A 14,935-nucleotide genomic window follows, 5' to 3' on the forward strand; every position below is an offset into this window, starting at 1 on the left:
AGAAAGCTGATTTTGTTATTGTGAGTTTCTTATTACTACTTTAAATCATTTGCACCGTTAGTTGCTAGTGCTACTTGTCTGTACCTAGTAAAAGGGATGTTTTATGCTCCCAAAACGTCGGTTGTTTTGTCTTTTTAATATTTTAGATGCTGTTGTACATATTAAACAGTTTTTAATATTAACTACTGGGTAGCATGGCCATTTGCTTAACTGCATTTTGAAATTTGATGTATTATAAACTTCCCTAGGCACCCAGGAGCCAAGGACAGATCCTTATCACTGAATTACTAGGCACCCAGGAGCCAAGGACAGATCCTTATCACTAAATTACTAGGCACCCAGGAGCCAAGGACAGATCCTTATCATTGAATTACTAGGCACCCAGGAGCCAAGGACAGATCCTTATCACTGAATTACTATACTAGGCACCCAGGAGCCAAGGACATATCCTTATCACTGAATTACTAGGCACCCAGGAGCTAAGGACATATCCTTATCACCGAATTACTAGGCACCCAGGAGCCAAGGACAGATCCTTATCACTGAATTACTAGGCACCCAGGCGCCAAGGACAGATCCTTATCACTGAATTACTAGGCACCCAGGAGCCAAGGACATATCCTTACCACTGAATTACTAGGCACCCAGGAGCCAAGGACAGATCCTTATCACTGAATTACTAGGCACCCAGGAGCCAAGGACAGATCCTTACCACTGAATTACTAGGCACCCAGGAGCTAAGGACAGATCCTTATCACTGAATTACTAGGCACCCAGGCGCCAAGGACAGATCCTTATCACTGAATTACTAGGCACCCAGGAGCCAAGGACAGATCCTTATCACTGAATTACTATACTAGGCACCCAGGAGCCAAGGACATATCCTTATCACTGAATTACTAGGCACCCAGGAGCTAAGGACATATCCTTATCACTGAATTACTAGGCACCCAGGCGCCAAGGACAGATCCTTATCACTGAATTACTAGGCACCCAGGAGCCAAGGACAGATCCTTACCACTGAATTACTAGGCACCCAGGAGCTAAGGACATATCCTTATCACCGAATTACTAGGCACCCAGGCGCCAAGGACAGATCCTTATCACTGAATTACTAGGCACCCAGGAGCCAAGGACAGATCCTTATCACTGAATTACTAGGCACCCAGGAGCCAAGGACAGATCCTTATCACTGAATTACTAGGCACCCAGGAGCTAAGGACATATCCTTATCACCGAATTACTAGGCACCCAGGCGCCAAGGACAGATCCTTATCACTGAATTACTAGGCACCCAGGAGCCAAGGACAGATCCTTACCACTGAATTACTAGGCACCCAGGAGCTAAGGACATATCCTTATCACTGAATTACTAGGCACCCAGGCGCCAAGGACAGATCCTTATCACTGAATTACTAGGCACCCAGGAGCCAAGGACAGATCCTTATCACTGAATTACTAGGCACCCAGGAGCCAAGGACAGATCCTTATCACTGAATTACTAGGCACACAGGAGCCAAGGACAGATCCTTATCACTGAATTACTAGGCACCCAGGAGCCAAGGACAGATCCTTATCACTGAATTACTATAGGCCTACTAGGCACCCAGGAGCCAAGGACAGATCCTTATCATTGAATTACTAGGCACCCAGGAGCCAAGGACAGATCCTTATCACTGAATTACTATACTAGGCACCCAGGAGCCAAGGACATATCCTTATCACTGAATTACTAGGCACCCAGGAGCCAAGGACAGATCCTTATCATTGAATTACTAGGCACCCAGGAGCCAAGGACAGATCCTTATCACTGAATTACTATACTAGGCACCCAGGAGCCAAGGACATATCCTTATCACTGAATTACTAGGCACCCAGTAGCTAAGGACATATCCTTATCACTGAATTACTAGGCACCCAGGAGCCAAGGACAGATCCTTATCACTGAATTACTAGACACCCAGCAGCCAAGGACAGATCCTTATCACTGAATTACTAGGCACCCAGGAGCCAAGGACAGATCCTTATCACTGAATTACTAGGCACCCAGGAGCCAAGGACAGATCCTTATCACTGAATTACTAGGCACCCATGAGCCAAGGACAGATCCTATTGTTTTGGAAACTCTTTAACTACTCATATCTTTTGAACTGGTTGTCCAATTTCAATGGGGTTTGGTAAAAATTTAGTAAAAATTAACACTGAATTCATGGTGAAAATGTTATGTAAAATTCAAGGGATGCCATCCGGATATGACAGGACAGGGATATGGGAAGAGGTCCGATTTTAGATGCAGGATGAAAACCGGAGCACCCGGAGAAAAACCTGCGAGGTCGAGCATGGATCGGCAACCAAACTCACATGTGGCACCGCGGGGAATTGAACCCCGGCCACAGTGCTGAGAAGCGAGTGAGAAGACCATTACACTAACCCGCCCTCCCAAAGAATATATAAGAAACTAAAAATTGATAGGTCCGACTTCAGACTGATTTTGCTGAGTTGATCACACCACATTTGTTATACAATGTCATGCCAAAAATTTTTGAATGTTGTTTAAGCCCTTCTTCCATTAAGTAATTAATTAAATGTGCTGGTGGTTGTTATAAATAACTAAACATTTGAGTTTAATAAGAGGTTTAAGGCTACACGATGTATTTGTTGGTCAAAGCAAAAAAAAAATCAATTTTCATTATCTAAATCAACATATTAGTGAAAAATAACACATTGATGTTTTGCAAAAGTTCATTCAACAAATCATGATTTTTTTTAATACTTTGAAAACTTGTTGTTAATAAGTTATGTACGTTTTACAAAAGTGTTGTTGTTTCAGCCCTCTTTACAACTTAACTCAAGAAGCACAGGACCTACAAAGTATTATCTGTGATATTTGAATTCTTCTACACACTCGCTATGAAATGATAAATACAATTTTTGTCAAAGCTCACTACCATTCGCAAGATGCTGTGAACTTCCAAATCGCAACAGTTTAAATAGTTACTAACCTTAGGTGGTACTACACCCCTTGATAAATTTGTAATTATTTTTGCATTTTTCTCAAAAAAATAATAACACACTGCTATCAAAAGTTATGTATATTATAGGGTCAAGGAATCCAGTTACTACACTGGAATTTCAGTGACTCAAGCGAAGCGGTACGTTATTTATGATAAGGGACTGTCCACAAACACTTGTAAGGGGGGCCTGATGCAAAAAAATTTCATCGGGCCCCCCCCCCTATACAGGTCTCAAAAATTTCAGGGCCCCCCCCTTTTGACATGAAAATTATGGGTCAACCCCATAGAAAAGCATATAAACTTAATTTTTCCAGGCAAATTTGTGGTCATTTTTTTCCCCCCCCCTTAGGAGGTTCAACATTTTTCAGGCATCAGCCCCCCCCAACAAGTGTTTGTGAACGGTCCCTAAGAAAAGAAGTAGGCCTACCGCTAGAATGTACCCAATTTCTCAACACAATGAACCACTTGTCTCAAATCACTGAAGTAATTGGATTCCTTGCCCCTACATGTATAATATGTATACATAACTTTTGTTACCAGTGAGTGTGGCTAGTTATTTTATGAGAAAACGGCAAAATTAGACACAAAATTTATCAGGGGGTGTAGTACCACCTTAAGGCAAAATAAGGCATTATAGTATACACAAATACCACCTTAAGGGTATTGTTATTGTGAGTTAATTATCTAAGCAGCTTCCCCTTTGTTACAGATCGGGCATTTTATACTTCAAATAACGTGCACTGATTAGTGAGTTTAACTTCGAATCTTCGTAATTCAATTTTCACCTCTGCTTTCTTTCTTTCTTTCTTTGTCATAAAATGAAAGAATCTTGTCCGTGTTCGATGTCCTTGGTTAGCTGCTATTGCATTTTAATTGGAAGTCATTCTTCAAGTAATGGTCAAGGATGCTCCAAACTCTTTTCTGAGCTGTGTTTTTCAATTACAGGTCTAATGATGATTTTAGACTAGGATGCAATGGTCAGTAATACAGCATTTTCCACCTTTTACAAGCAAAGTTAAAATAATTCTAGATCGAAATGGTGGGTAGGTGGGCTATTATAATAATATATTGTGAGTGTACATGGCCTGCTCAGTGTGGTATTAAGGTACAAAACTGGCATAATTTACTCATACAGGAGAAAAATGAAGGTGTTATTAAAAGAAATATACACATTGCATGCTGTAAACAAAATTTCTCATTATGTTTAGTTAATACTAGTAGATGGTTCGAACATAGCATTTCAAGTATGGCTAAATTCCGGTCTAAATATGGGTCAGTGTATCTGGCACTTAACGCTGGCATTTTTTATTATGTATACACATTACTATTACCCATTTTCTTTAGAAATGTTTTTAATAATAATATTCCGTTCGTCAGCCGTTTGGTCGGTTTATATTTTGACCACAATTTATATACCATCCATTAATAATTATTCCGTCCATAAAATTTTGTTCCAATAGTACTTGGAATGAAAAATATTAAAAATATATGCATTAATATTCGTTTATAACTGCATAAATGGTTTGTCTTGTATTGAAAAAATATTTACATTAACCGGTATTGTGTATGTTAATTGGATCAAATATTGTAAATAAAGAGGAATATACCTATTTTGTAGAATTATTTATCAGGTATAAGCTGAAAACTCGTATAATATGAGAAAAGAAAAGAATACAAACAAGCAAACAAGCAACAAGACATTTATGGATCAATTTCACTGATAGCCAGAATGGAGTCAAGTGACTCTCAAAGTGGAGTAAACTAGCACTGATTACTCTCAATTTGACTCTCAGTTGACTCTACCCGTGGAGTCAATTGACTCTAAATGCGGAGTCGTGCACGACGTGGTAGTTATTTGACACTGACACTCAAAAGAAGTCGGACCTGACTTTCATTACAGAGTTAATTGACTCTATCCTGGAGTCAAATGACTCTACATTCAGAATCATCGACGCTGTACAAGTCATGTGCACGGTGTATCTTGTATCTGTGTTTGGACAGTGTGATGTGGTATTTTCATGTTGTAGGCTAACTTGGTCTTGAGCTGGATTCCACATGCAGTGAGAATTTTTATCAATTTAATAATTAAGCTTTCTTACCTGGAGTCGGACTGTCGAAGTGACCCTGTACTGGAGCCAGGGTGACTCTATAAATGGAATCTGGGTTACTCTAGAAGCAGAATCCAGCCACTGGGTGACTCCGTGTCTAAAATGACTCCATATTGGGAGTCAAATGACTCCTATGACAGCGGAGTCAACAAACTATGATTCTTCAAGGGAGTCAGATGACTCCCAATATCCAATATGGAGTCAATTTAGACTGAAAATGACAAGCTAACCCAATTCAGCGCCACCCATGCATCATGGCCGGATATATCACAGGGCCAGATAGCTCGGGACCGTAAAACAGGGTTTCTCTTTTTCGTCGCATTAGGGAGCACTAGTAGTAGGAGTATTGAAAGCTTGTGATTATTAATATCATACGAGTAAAAATAAATGAACAGTAAAATAAATATATAACACTCTCGATAACAATAAATTTAAAAAAAAAATGGCGTATTATATCACCTTTTACCCATGGATTCCTCTAGCATTCAATTTCTTTTGAACCAAATCATTTTTCAGCAGCACAAAGGCAAGGTTTAATCATTTCTCTGTGTCTGTGGATGGATTTTTTCAACGTAATGAACCTCTGCTATGCGCAAGAATATTAGTTTATTATAAACGAAATTTTACAAAAAAGAATATTATAGTTTGATTTAAACAAATAAATATTGATTTGTTGTATGAGTCATGCATTTTGCTCGCTAATGTGTAGTGAAATGCATGAATGCACATTGCATTGCATTGTATCCACACATCAAAATAAAAAACATAATTGCTATATAAAAATCCATTTTGGTAAATAATCATAAATACATATTTGTTTGTTGTTGTTGTTTGGGGGACAACATTTTAAAAATATACTTGCTCAAAATTTGGCCTTTGTATGTTTTTAGGCTCCATTCAAAGGACATTTAATTGCTTTAGCTTTTGTGTTTTGGTGGGTTTTTTTTTTTCAAACTTGAGACTTCATTCTAAGGACTTTTCATGCGTATAATTAGATATTGGCCTTATTATAATTATTGACCAAATAATATTTTAGTCAAACAGTCATATTTGTTGCTTTACTTTGTCAATAATTTGAAATTCACAAGAACTTTCACTCAAACATGTGTTAAGAAACTGTAAAATTATGACACAGCTGAAGAGGATGCCCTGAATATTTTTGTCAAAATTGTGATATTTATACGATGTAATGTACGTTAATGAACTAGACACCCTGTGTAAAGGCTTTTAGTGTTGTATTTGTGACAAAATTGGAGCAAAAATGACCGAATAAGTCATTTACTCATATCATTGAAATATTAGTCGTGACGCGTACATACGCGATGTTCACAGGCGTAAGGGGTGTTCATAAGCCGATCGACCTCAGCCTGATCGACGGCTGATATAATTAAAGACCGAATTAAAAAGACTAGTTTGCGTCTGACGTCGGTCTTCAATGATAGTTTATACTGTCATTGCCGATGCGTTGGAATTAAATTGTGTTATTCTTTGTTTTAGCTCATTTGTTTAGCTCAAAATAAAAAGGGACATAATGGGACAATGAAAATTAACATTGTGTGAAATTATTTACAAATCCATTTTTATGGAAATGTTACAATATTATTTTAACATAAAGGTATGATAAAAATAATGATCGAGGTATTAAAATTGTTGTTTTCATCAGTCTATAAACTTTGCCAAGGCTACACTTAAAGGAGTATTTCGTGATCCTAGCATCCTCTTTTTACATATCCACGAAAAAAGCATATTCCCAAAATTTCAGTTGATTCCGATTTTGCGTTTGCGAGTTATGCATGATTATGTGTATTACACTGCTCCATAGACAATACGTTATAATTTCGCGATATCTTTGCTAAACGAATTAATCTGCAAGAAATATTTTGTACAAAAACATTATGTAGCCAGAGTATTCCAGTGATATAAAAATCTCAACTTTTTTTGAGAAAAGTGGGGGGATGAGGCTGTGGATCACGAAATGCCCGAAATGCGTTGTAATTTCGTTCTGGTGCACCAGAACGAAATTCAAATTTCGCGATATCTTGCTAAACGAATTAATCTGCAAGAAATATTTTGTACATAAACATTATGTAGCCAGAGTATTCCAGTTATATAAAAATCTCAACTTTTTTGAGAAAAGTGGGGGATGAGGCTGTGGATCACGAAATGCCCTTTTTAATAGTAAAGGCGTTTATGAAAAGCAAGTAAAGAAACTTATGTTTGCCTTATATTATCGAAAATTAAGTCCAGTTCAGAGAATATCTTACGACTCCAGTAGCAACAAAGTTAAATATAAATTTGATTAAAAGCTTTTAGAATTTGATTACTTCTTCACTGAAAAACATGTACAAAAAACGTAAGTTTGGCCTCATACGGCGTTCAATTATATATAATTGTTACCCTTACAGATAAAACATCTCCGCATATCATTTTAAAAGACTATACCGTATGAAGAATCTTGATCAAAATTTATGTGCATGAAAACTACGTATTTTTTTTACAAAATGGAAGCTAAAACTTAATGAATTCCCGGGTATGTTGTTATCATTATGATCATGTTGAATACTTTTACCGGCAGATGATAATCTTTCAAAATGCATGATATTGCACAAAAATTTCCATCAAGCGATCCGATCAGTGTTGATTTATTTTGACATTTATCTTGACGCAATCAGACGCATAATAAAGTGCTTAAAAGTGCTATACTTTTTGAGATCGGCGATTGTTAAAATTACCAAACAGCGACTTTTAGTCAGTCTCATAATTTGCTCATGGTATGCGAGATTATGTTAATGTTCCCTTAGTAGTTTTTCCTTATCCTTTTCTCCTTTTCTCCGTTTTTTTTTTCTTTTTGCCATTTTCTTCCTCTTATATTTCCCTTTTCCTCCTTTTTATCTTCTTTACTTTCCTTTCCCTCCTCTCCATCACACTCATAGAAATGACTTGTTCGCCTTGTTGGCGCAATTCAAAAGGGGTAAGTTTGGACTCGAATAGTGTAAACGTTGCCAAAACAAAATTCATTTTAGTTATCCGAACTTAAAAATGCTGAAAAAGCTCAAAAGTTCCGTCAACTAATCAACTTTGTTGGCATTACTAAAAAGTTGATGTAAGTAATGCCAACTTCTAAATTCAAGTTCAGAGAACTTAGAAAAATAAACAAGGTTCAAAGAACCAATTAGTTGAGTTATTGTAACTCAACATGTAAGTTGATGTAACTCGTTCATATTGGTACTTATTACTGGTACTTACCCCCTATTGTTTTGAGTTATTCCAAGTTGGTACTTTGTTACTTAATTCACGTAATTGGATCATTTTCTGCACAATTAGCAGTATTCAAATATTTATTTTTATAATCAGTGCAAAATTGTGTATACTATAGCACACCTCTAGAAAATTATGCTAACCTAGGCTAGTTTCATTTTCTGAGTTGTAACAACTCAATAAAGTAAGTGCAAATGAGTGCGACCAACATAATGATATCGAGTCAGCGTTACTCAAAATTGTACGCGTTGGCATTACTCGGAAAGTTGACGCAACGACTTACATCAACTTACTGAGTAATGTCAACGAACAATTTCTATGAGTGCACTTTCAAACTGAGACAATTTATAACCAGGGGTTGAATCATGAAAATAAATGTGCTGATAAAATGCAATTGACAAACGGACAGACGATACCGTATCTGACATTTAAAGCAATATTTCCTGAGGAGGATGCCCTCAGTTTTTGGTTTTTTATTTTGTTTTGTTTTTTGTTGGTTTTTTTTATTTTTGTTTTTTGTTTGTTTTTTGTTGGTTTGTTTTATTTTCTTTCAAATTTCAGATTTTTACACGATTTAGGCCCTTATGTACTTTAATGAACACTGTAAAATTAGACATTTACCCGTACGATCAAAATATTAGTTGAACGCATACGCAATGTTAACAACACTGGAATTAAATAGCGATTTTCCTTGTTTTACCTCATTTTAGCTCAAAATAAGAGGGCATTATGTGACAGTAAAATTAACATTTTGCGGACAACAAATTGCAAAAGGGAAAATAACAGCATAAAATCGCTGCGAAATGGATCCATGTTTGCACAGTCCCCATGACCGATGCATGTTTGCACTCAATGATCTTTGTTTCTTGCTTTAATTAAGAATTGACTTCTTGGCATTTGCATTTATATATAAAGTAAACGTTTAAACATGGGCTATCAATTCCCAAATGTCTAAAGAAGTACGCGGGCATTTGTACCAGATCTATTCATTCGATGCTTTTTAATTCAAATTGATAAATCGGCAACAGTCAAGTTAAGCATCATGAAGAAGATGAAATTGTTAGTGGTGATGGTGATGATGATGATGATGATGATGATGATGATGATGATGATGATGATGATGATGATGATGATGATGATGATGATGATGAAAATGATGATGATGATGATGATGACGATGATGATGATGATGATAATGATGACGACAACGATGACGACGATGACGATGATGATGACGATGACGACAATGGCGACGATGCAATACATTGACGAAATGCTAGTAAAGAATTTCAAAATCACGATGAAAATCTCGGAAAGGTGCATTGAAATCAGAATTTCTTTCTCCAAAAGTACCCGACAGGGTGTGAAATTAGTGTCGTGTAGAAGCCCATTATGGATTACCCCATTCTTGATACTCATCCACACACTGCTATCTACCGTATTATATCTACTGTAGATACCACCCATCAACACACTTATCTAACCTAGATAACTCTCATAAATACACTCGAAACTCCTAAACATAACGCAGCTTCACACTGCTATCTACCGTAGATAGCACCGTCAACAGCCTACTATATATACCGTAGATAACACTCCTCTTTTTTTCAAATTGATATACCGTATATATATCCTGTATAATTTTGACTTGAAAACTCGAGTCGATATAGGCTACAGGGTGTCCCAGAAAAAGCGGGCCTCGAACTCCATACAAGTATAAATGATTTACAATGCTATCACAAAATGTGCTTTAGTCATTAAGTGTTTGCATGTGGGAGATTCCACATCTCCCATTACATTATGTTTTTGTACATTTTATTTTCATTATCATGTTTCATTTTTTGTGGTAACAAATGTAACATTCAAGGCTTCATATCTATTTTTATGGTATCGAAAGAGCTGAATATTCTTTACGTGAAGCGCACTGGTGAGAAAATCGGTAACTCGCATTCAGGGCCGGATTTATCATTGGGTGAGATGGGCTCGGGCCCAGAGCTTCCACATTTTGGGGGCCAAAATTGCCTTGTGCATCTCCCTTTTTAGCCCCAAAACACCATATTTTTCGACCCAAATAGAGTAAAATTGTAAAATTTATATTTATATATCGAACGGGTGCCCTTAGTTTGCTATGACCATTGGGCAATAATATTTATGTCTCGGAGTCTTAACATATCTCGCAGCTTCTACTGCTCGCTACTCATCGAATCAAATTAAACACTATGGTTAAAACATTGTCCTTTAATTAACATGTTCAAATAATATCCTGGTCCAAACCAATAATATAATAAAATTTACGAACAATTCTTACAAGAGCTTTCAAACTGCACAAGGGATATCAACATTGCAATTTAATTTAACACTAAGCCTCAGGGGTTTTTGTGCAGAGCAAAATTCATTTAGAAAGACAAATCTTTTTTCATTTGCAAGTTGCCTTACATTCTAATCAAATGAGTTGAAGTTCCAAACAAGGACGTAGTACACTGTAAAAAATATTTTACTCAACACTAGTAAAAAGGTCACAGCTCAACAGTTGAGTAAAAAATTACTCAACATTGAGCTCATTATAGGTCACAACTCAACTGTTGAGTAAAACATTACTCAACATTGAGTAATTTTTTCTCATTTGTTGAGTTGTGACCTATATGAGCTCAATGTTGAGTAATTTTTTACTCAACTGTTGAGCTGTGACCTTTTTACTAGTGTTGAGTAAAATATTTTTTACAGTGTAGAGCGACACACCTATGTGAGGGATTTTACCTTTTTAACATTAAGTGTAACAGACTTAAACATAGGCTTATTCTGATATTTATGAAGCCATTTAAACCATATAGTGCAGTTCCAAATCACAAGAACATTCCGATTTCTTTTTAAATGAAAATGTGTTTTTTGTATATTTTTTTAATACAATATTGAGGCTTGCGATCATGGAATGTCCACCCCAATTTGATTTTGTTTTCATTTTACGTACGATAGTGTAAAAATATGAAGAAAGAAATATTATTGAATTTATTTAATAAAATGACCATCTCTAAAATTTTATAAAATGAAAAACATTTAATTATTAGTTTTGCTAAACTTAATTATGTTCGATCTCTAAAGGCGATAATTGTTTTGAGTTTAATTACGTTGTTGGAAAATAATATTTTCATTCATTTGATTAATACAGAATAACACAGAATAAAACCAGTGTCTCTGAAGGTTTGTGGATGTGAGCCGCAGGCTACCACAGCTCGGAACAATAATAGTTAAAACTTTCTTATACTATCAATAAAAATATTGAAAGAAAATTTAATCAAATTCAAGAAGGGACGTAACTGACCATCTCTAATGATTGATGAAAACAGAAATTAAATTTTATCCCAGGTTTCCATGCAATGCATACCTTATTTGTTATATTAGTTTATGGGCTAATATCGAGCCAATCAACATTATGCGTGTAACGCACTCTTCGATATACTGCTATCTACCGTAGATAACACTCATATACACGCTGCTTAACAGTAGGTAACACTCATCCATACACTCATTGATATCTATCATAGATAACACTCGTCCACGCTCTGTTATATCAACCGCAGAAACCCTTGAAACAGATTCATCAGGATCGTTCATTCAATAAAGCAGAAAAGGTTCTTTTCAGATCCAATTATTCTGGTACTTAACTCAAAATAATTAAATTCCTATAATCTTGATCACTCTGTTGTGGTGTTTCTAGATGTTTGATGAAACAGCAACACTGTTTGGTCTTGATTACGTTTCCAAACTTCCTGGTTGCCAGAAGTTTGGAAACGTCATCAAGACCAAAAAGTGTTGCCGTTTCATCAAACATCTAGAAACACCACAACAGAGTGATCAAGATTCCTGATAGGAATTGAAATATTTCTGAGTAGACCTAAGTACCAGAAAATTGGATCTGAAAAGAACCTTTCTATATACTCTAACCGCAGAAACCATTCATGCACGTAGATAGCGCTCACCTACACATTGCTATCCACTGTAAATAACGTACATCCACACACCCCTATCTACCGTAGATAGCACCCATTCACACACTGATTTCCACTCTAAATAACACTCATCCACTCTGCTATCTACCGTAGATAGCACTCGCCTACACACTGCTATGCACTGTAAATAACACTCATCCACTCTGCTATCTACCGTAGATAGCACCCATTCACACGCTGCTTTCCACTGTAAATAACACTCATCCACTCTGCTATCTACCGTAGATAGCACCCATTCACACACTGCTTTCCACTATAAATAGCACTCGTTCACACACGTGCTTTCTACCGTAGATAGCACTCGCCTACACACTGCTATCCACTGCAAATAACACTCATCCACTCTGCTATCTACCGTAGATAGCACCCATTTACACGCTGCTATGCACTGTAAATAACTCATCCACTCTGCTATCTACCGTAGATAGCACCCATTCACACACTGCTTTCCACTGTAAATATCACTCGTTCACACACGTGCTATCTACCGTAGATAGCACTCGCCTACACACTGCTATGCACTGTAAATAACACTCATCCGCTCTGCTATCTACCGTAGATAGCACCCATTCACACACTGCTTTCCACTGTAAATAACACTCATCCACTCTGCTATCTACCGTAGATAGCACTCGCCACACACTGCTATGCACTGTAAATAACACTCATCCACTCTGCTATCTACCGTAGATAGCACCCATTCACACACTGCTTTCCACTGTAAGTAGCACTCGTTCACACAGGGTGCTATCTACCGTAGATAGCACTCGCCTACACACTGCTATCCACTGCAAATAACACTCATCCACTCTGCTATCTACCGTAGATAGCACCCATTCATACACTGCTATCTACCGTAGATAGCACTCATCTACACTAATATCTACTGTAAACAACACTCATCGACAAACCGCTATCTACCGTAGATAGCACTCGTTCACACATTGCTATCTACCATAGATAGCACTCATCCACACACTGCTTTCCACTATAAATAGTACTCATCCACGCACTGCTATCTACCGTAGATAGCACTCATCCACACTGCTATCTACTGTAAACACCACTCATCGACACACTGCTATCTACCGTTCGGTCTTGGGATCGATGCTGCACCGATGCTTGTTATTATTATGAACAAGCTGTATTCACAATGGGCTATTACAGTTGAAATCCATACACCCCCCTATGGAAGACATGACCTTCCACACAGGGAGTGTGAATTTCAAATTGGGTCACATTAATGGGCGACTCCGAATGAAATCTGCACCCCCTGTGTGAGCGATTTAAGGTGGTCGGTCTTCCATAGGAGGTGTATGGATTTTAACTGGAATAGCCTCACTAACAAGTCAGTTAATTGATATATTATAAATAATAAGGACCGACCATCGATGGTCGATCGAAAGATCAAACAAAATGTGGCACCATTATACCTAGGTGATATGAATTTATTTTAAAGGGCATTTCGTGATCCACAGCCTCATCCCCCAATTTTTCCCCAAAAAGTTGAGATTTTTACACCACTGGATACCTCTGGCTACATAATGTTTATGTACCAAATATTTCTTGCAGATTAATTCGTTTAGCAAAAATATCACCAAATTTGAATTTCGTTCTGGTGCACCAGAACGAAATTACAACACATTGTCTATGGAGCAGTGTAATACACATAATCATGCATAACTCGAAAACGCAAAATCGGAATCAACTGAAATTTTGGAAATAGGCCTACGCTTTTTTCGTGGATATCTACTGAAAAATGTCATAAAAAGAGGATGCTAGTATCACGAAATCCTCCTTTAACTGTTAGCTTTGAAAGTATACACGTGTACGCTAACTTCTACTGTAACCGTTCTTTTAATTATTTCACTCAAACTCATGTAAAAATGACTGACATTAAAAACTTACATTAGTGCATGATCATTTTAAGTGCATGGCTACTGTCATTAAGTTCGTATTTTAATTAAAACGGTTTTTTTATTCAAGTTTTACTCCTTTACGTTGCCCTTTCTTTCTCACATTTTATTTTTACTCATTCTCTCTTAGACTGTTTCTTACAGGATCCCTATTTCTGGGGATTTGCCCATTATAAAAATGGTTTGTATACTTGATTTCTAGGAAAACGACACGAAAGGTTATTCCAGCGACAGAAAGTGCCCATTTTGTGCACTCCCGTACATATGTTCTTGTCTCATACCCTTTCGTTTGTAAAGATTCATAGTTGGAAAGATTTGCCAAATAGCCCTATGCATCTTCCTTTTTAACCCCCAACGCACCATGTTTTCGACTCAAATAGGGTACAGTTGCACAGCCACCCCCAGCAAAATTCACCTTCATCTTAGGCTAAAATTATCTCAAGTTTATATATTTTGCGCGCTTCCACCACATAATGTCCTAACAAAAATAGGAACAAAATACGCTTGTCTCCCTCTAAATTTTAATGCATTCGCCCTCACTGCTGATCTTATACGAAACCAAAAACGGTGAGTTTGGGGCCTCCAATTTTGGCCCAAAAGGTATATTCGGCCTTGCCCCCCCCCCCTCCATC

The sequence above is a fragment of the Amphiura filiformis genome, chromosome 14 (genome assembly GCF_039555335.1).
Source record: "Amphiura filiformis chromosome 14, Afil_fr2py, whole genome shotgun sequence".
Lineage (NCBI taxonomy): Eukaryota > Metazoa > Echinodermata > Ophiuroidea > Amphilepidida > Amphiuridae > Amphiura > Amphiura filiformis.